Source organism: Haliaeetus leucocephalus, unplaced genomic scaffold (assembly GCF_000737465.1).
Source record: "Haliaeetus leucocephalus isolate CR32 unplaced genomic scaffold, Haliaeetus_leucocephalus-4.0 Scaffold656, whole genome shotgun sequence".
NCBI lineage: Eukaryota > Metazoa > Chordata > Aves > Accipitriformes > Accipitridae > Haliaeetus > Haliaeetus leucocephalus.
This window is the reverse complement of record NW_010973092.1, coordinates 8,269,649-8,275,974: the sequence shown is the minus strand read 5'-3', so window position 1 is coordinate 8,275,974 and position 6,326 is coordinate 8,269,649. Positions and strand designations below refer to the sequence as shown.

General features: G+C 45.3%; 1 protein-coding gene across 1 annotated transcript in view; it reads right to left on the bottom strand.

Annotated features, from left to right (window-relative positions):
* Positions 1-190, bottom strand: part of CNOT8 (CCR4-NOT transcription complex, subunit 8) — a 7,938-nt gene extending 7,748 nt beyond the window's left edge. Inside the window, exon 1 of the mRNA XM_010578980.1 lies at positions 122-190. The gene's annotated coding sequence lies outside the window, so the exon portion shown is untranslated. The remainder of the gene's footprint in view (positions 1-121) is intronic.
* Between the last annotated feature and the right edge of the window lie 6,136 nt (positions 191-6,326).

Here is a 6,326-nt window from a genome sequence, read left to right as displayed (position 1 = left end):
GCCCCGCCGCTCGCGCTCCGGGAGCCGGACCGCCCGGCCGCTCTAGCCCTCACTCCCCCCCGCGACTCGTCTGCTCCGGCGCTCCCCATCGCCTTCCCTGCTCTCCCCCCCCCCACGCTACCTGCCCGGAAGCCGGGGCCGGGCCGCTCGCCTACCGCGCAAGCGCGATACGGCCTCCGGGAGGGGCGGGACTTCCGGGTTGGCGCTTATGCTCTCGCGAGAGATATGGCAAAGCCGCAAGGGCGCGCGGCGGGTAGGTTGCTGCGCGCGCCTGTGCCGCGGCCGCGCGCTCGCTCCCGCGGAGGGGAGGGGAAAGGGAGGGGGCGGGGGGAACGCCACGCGGGGTTCTGCCCGGAGTGCGCCTGCGCAGAGCCGTTGGCCTTGTGACGGGTCGTCTTTCTCCTCCCCGCTTCCCCCCCGCCGGGACGGCTAATGGACTCGCCCGCACTCCCTGCTCTGGGCGAGGCGGGCGAGTCCAAAGTCCGCGGACGGGGGGAGGCATAAGGGAGTTAGGTGTCCTCCTGTCCCTGAGGGAAGGGGGGACTCGAGGCCGGGCGGCCATAGCCTCGGTGGACTGGCAGCATGCCGGCGTGGCCACGTCCCCTGGGACAGGGACAGCGCCAGGCCCTGCCTGAGCGTCCCCAAAAGAATTAGTGGCCGCCCTTGGCTCACCAAAGGGAGAGGAGTGGGTCACGGCAGAGACCCTTAGGCCGCGGCCTCCGTCGGGCCTGGGCTGCTGCGAGGCGGGAGCCTCCCCCCAGACCCACGGGCCTTTGCTGCGCGGCCCAGCCGTGGGCGCGCAGGGTTGCCGAGCGGGACGAGGGTGTGTTTTTCCAGGCCGCGACGGCAAACTGCTGCTGTCCTGGCACATGTTGCTCATATGTTGTGGTGCGTAGCAAGCTCATGACTTGAGGAAGTTCTGCCTCTTCCTGCAGAAGCTTAGAAGTCATTGTTCAAGTACCTACTATGCCTGCAAACTTGTAGGCTGACTCCTCCTGTTCCAGAAAGGCTATTTAAATTACATTAGCAACAGAAGCTTGTATCCGGTAAAGCAGCATAATGTAGCTGCTTGTGTAGCATAGCTGCCAACGCTTGCTTTGCTGGCAGGTGCTGGCGGCAGACTCTGAATTTATTTGGGAGCTCGTCTGCTAATAATTAAGCTTAGATGGTATTTCCTTTCTTTTAGACTGCCAGCCTGCTGGACAGGGTTGCATCTGTTATAAAATACTGCAGTTCTGGTACCGTTGCAGAATTGTTACCTGCCCACCATTTGGGAGTCTTTCCTCTCGCTGAATCTCAGCTACTTGCCTATCATTTTGATACAAGTGTCTGGAAAAACAAATCTTGGTATCTTGTGCACTTCAGACACAGTTCAGCGTCTCAGGTTTAATGTTCATACCTCAGCAGAAATGTAACTTTTAGAAAAGAAGAGGGTTTTCCAAGTACTGCTCTCTATCAAGTGACCTTGGTGCTGTCAGCGCCTTATGACATCCCATTATTGAATGTCACTTTGATTCAAAGTTTATCTTCATAGATGATAGATAGTTACCATTTTGCCTCCTCAGCTCTGCAGTCTCTTGTATTGCGTAATTTATATATTATGCAATATGCTAGATTGGCAGAAAGTAATCACCTTTTTTTCCCATGTTCACCTGCGTTTGGGATTTCATGCAAGAAAACATACATTGTTACCAGGTAAATATAGCAGGTTAGATTACAGCACTCTGTAAATAAAAGGTTAGATTTTTTTTCCTAAAGAGTTCAGAGTAAAATAAATACATCATTTTTCTTGTTCAGAAACCCAGTGCTTGAAGGTATGTTGAAGGCAGGGAAAAAGGGAGGATGAATCTTCTCAGGACACCAAAAATATGTATGCCTTGCTACTCAAAAAATATATTGCAGGAAATAATACCTTGTGATAAATTGAGCTGGAAACATATTTTGCTTAAGGAGATCAGAATTTGTTTTTTCAATCATGGCTAATTTTGATCATGGCTAATAAAGATGAAGAATAGCTGGAAAAGGCACCCTGCTCTTTTTAGAAGTCCCATAGTTCTTCTATTTGGAAGTTACCAAGCTTTCTTCCAGGTCCAGCACTCCAGAGCAGATTCTTGAAGACTCCTCACACCCTCTATATGCTTCCGTTAAGACCAGAGTAAAAAAACAGTCTGTGTGTGCAGACCGTCTACATCATAAGGTGGAACAAAGGGCTTTAGTTCAACATTGTCACATTAGTCAGCTTGAGCTGCATGTCCTGGATCGTGCCCTGTTGAAACCGTTGCGCGTTTTCTTTAGAGCTTAGTAACAGCACCACAAATAGTAGAAAAGATGCAACTATTGCTGAACATGTTTGAACCGTAACAACAAGGCCATCATTTCCACTTTCCTAACCCTTCCATTGCTCCACAGATGCTTCCAAAGTGTACCGCTGCCATACTAGGTGGTGGCACACATGTGCCCTGGCAGGTGGTTAGAAATATAGTTCAGAGTGCAGGGAATTAATGATTAGGTGAGGTACGCTAATTTCTATTTGACGTTAGAGGAACTATCAGTGTGGGTTTGCACAATCCTGAAAGATAACTCAGTTTTTCTCCTTCTAATGTTGTTTTCAAATAGCGAAACAAACAGCGACTATTACAAAAACTGTGGAGAGTGAACAAAGAGAGGCTATTTTATGAATTGTCTGATCAAAAACTCCTTCTGCTGAGAAGAAATCGGACTTCTTGCATGCCTCAGCAAAGATTGCACTAATGTTGGAGGGTTTCTAGTGAAGACGCCAGTGCAGGGCACAGGCTAGCCAACAGATAGAAGCAGCTTTTAGATTACTGCCAACCTGCGCTAGGTACAGACTTGCAGCAGAAGGTAAATTACATTTACATCCTTATGACTAATATGCTGAGCTGTTTATTCCTAGTGGGTATAAATATTTCAGAGATAACCCATGTCAGAATTGAACAGCAGTTAAAAAGAAACACTGAAGTCTGTGAAATTCACTGGCTTATCACCTACTTTTGGCTATTGGATGAACAGTCCACCTAGTGCAAGCTCAAGTCCAAATAAAGATCAGCTCAGGATGATATTCATGTGGTACTCCTCTCTTGAAATGGCAATTTCCACTTCCTCCTCTGCATGTGTGTAAATAGTTTGAAGGAATCACATTTCTCCCTGTTGAGTCTGCTGTCTATGATAAATAACAATTAGTAGCAACAGCTAAGAATTACAAACTCTTTCCCTGGTAGGGAATAGTTAGGATTAGTCAAGAGAAAGTGTCAATGTCTTAAATCTGAAATGAAACAACAGCGAATGTTTACTACACTAAGAGGACAAACAGCGCCAGGTCAGGAGGGGAGTTCTGGGAATACTCTCCTTCCAGAAAAAAAGTTAATTGATAAAAATACAGATGTAGTGGTAGGTACAAGAAACCAGGTGCAGACAACGAGGCGCCATCACTATTCATGCTTGCAGATCTCTCTGCAGCCGTAGCTGCTGCTAGCTTGAAGATGTTGCTTACCAAACACGAGCACGTGTTGCTTCACCTGTGAGTGGCCATACAAGGCTAACTGTGAGGCAGAGGTGATATTCCTTGTTTTTCTTGTGTGGAAAAAATAAATCTTGAAAGTTATGGTGAGTAACGCCCTCAATTCTCAGAACTGAGTTCATAATAGGGCACTGCATATTAGGTAAGTAACACAGATTTGGGCCACATTTGCATAATAAAGAGCAATGCTACTGCAAATTACATCTTGCTCTCTGCAGTACCATAATTAGAGACTTTATGGTCTGTAAACATTATATTTAAAGACAACTGAGCCCAAGCACATGCTAACCTATTTGCATCTTGTCCGTAGCTGGAACCAATACCTGCAACTGGTTGAGGACAGTATGTAGCAACAGCATTGGTTTAATTTGTAGACCTAGTACAATACAAGGAAAACCGGACTGCTGGTTTTTTGCCAAATTTCACAGTAACCCTTATTGCTTTTAACAAATACACCTTTGACCCATTCACTTGCCCTGGCACTATCTATTTTGTGCTCGAAACATGAGTTAGTGTGTTATAAAAACTACTTATCTTTAAGGTGTCAGTGGCTTTTTTATTCTCAGATACAGCCGTTAACTCTTGATGAAAAACTCTTACCTGCAGAGATGTATTCCAAATGCTTAACTGAGTGACAGCATGCACATATGCACAGGGAACACTGCCAGTACTAACAGTGACATGGCACTGGCTTCACATGACTTGTCTGGGAGGGGACAGCCAGCTCCTGCTTGGAAACACACACCCCCCGTCGCCTTTGCCTAAGCCCTCATAAAGTTTCCACAGCAGTAGTGAAAGGTGAGGAGTTGAACTCTGGGCTCTGAATACACACAAAGGACCTCTCCTAGGCTACCATCAGCAGGAGGTGAGTGAAGAACGGGCAGCCAGAGTTGAGGAGTGTAGCGGCTTGAAAAGATATGATAGAAACTTTGAGGAAGTCATTAAAAGGCAATGTCACGTGTCTGTGTGAAGTACGATTGTAAGCTTTTCTAGGAACTGTGGTTGCCTTCAGATCTGTGCAGTGCTTGGCACAGTAGGACATCCACCAAACACGACGTCTAGCCCTGTGTCTGTCGACATAGCGTGGCTGATATGCAACTTTTCCAGTGACCACGTAAGTTGTCCTTATATTTTCCGTTCTATACTTTCATGGATAGTCATAGCCTTTTTTCTCTCAGGCACGGTTGTTTTCCACTGTCTATACACTGTAAAGGTTGATTCCAGTGAAGTAAGCTCTACAACAGATGATTCAAGCAGGAGGGAAAAAGGAATACAAAGAAACTGGTAGGCAGCCAGTCCATCACAGCAGATGTACCATGTTACTCAGCTGCACTGGCCAGCAGCAGGACTCTTTGGCTGGTGTCAGAAGCAGGATGCAAGGCAATACAATACGGGGTACAACAGGAAAAGTGAGCACTTGTGCAGCCTCCTTGGGACTGTCTGAGCAACAGAAGTGTAAGGGGACAGCAGAGATGGGACATAAATAATAATCTAAATGTTAAAACAAATGTAAAAAATATGCCAGTTCTTTCCTTTTCAGATTATGTTGAGCATTTTAAAACATGATAAACTAGCTAGACAAACTAGCTTTTTCTGATACCTGAAGTGGAAAATTCAGTGAAAACAGATCTGTGACTTAATGAACAGTTGTTGGACAAATGATGAAGTACATGGAAATAACAATAAAAAAAATGTATTAGAATTATTTATTGACTAGTGTATGTTTCCTCTTTAACGTCAAGAGACTGATTGGAAAAACCATTACTTCATGGTTGAGAATTTGGTTTGGATCAAATTTTGTGTTAACTAATTTGAAATAACCAAAAAGGAACTTTCTTTTTTTTAAACAGCACCAGTTCTAGCCTAATATTCAGAAAAAGCTGCAGGCAACTGAGAACTTCACTGGTTGATTCGGGGCTGTGTAACTTGCCAACATGAGATCAGTGCCAAGCAGTTGAAGGGCTTTTTTGTTTGCTGAAACAGCCATGGTTACACGAATGCTTTTTTAATATATTTGGTGTATTCTTAATCAGAAGAGACATTATCCAACAAAAAAAGAGTAGGTAATGAAATGTTGGGAAAAACCTAATCCATCAAAATTTATCTTGTTTTAATGTAAATAATGTAACATTTTATCCCGTAAATGTGACTTAATAAAGGTAGTGTACTGAGATTTTTGGGGTGAGAGAGAGTAAGCAGACATGGCAGTACTGTTTTGAACCGGAAGCCTTTGCCCAAGCAAGACTTCTGTCATAATTTGATTTTTTTAAAAGGAGTACTACTAGAAATTTGATTATAATTCTCTTTCCTAAAGTCACAGAATATGGGACTCCATCAAGCAATGGCTCTTTCGCCTCCTAAAAATTCAAAGCAGAGTCACATTTTCTGCTGTGCTCTGCTCTCTAGCTCTTTGCCTGCAAAGATTCAGCAGTTTGACTCGGCACTGCTGCATGGAGGAACCATTCTGGAGCATCAGCCTTCCAGCAAGCAGCTGAGATACCCCTTTTATGTCTGCTTCTCTAAGATCTAATGTTGTCTACTACAAGGTCATCGGAGTAGAATAATCTCTTTAACCACAGAAAACTATGGCCAACACTGTTTACTGCATTTCCCCAGTAGAATAATTTCATATTGCTGTTTTCAGCTCCCTACTGGGTGGTTGTAGAGAAGACAGGGAGGCACACAGCAAAAGGGCAAGGGATACAAGTTATAACAAGGGAAATTCTGATTAGATTGGGGGGGGGGGGGGGGGATTTTAAAAAGAAGGGCTGCGTGCGGGCCAGGGGGG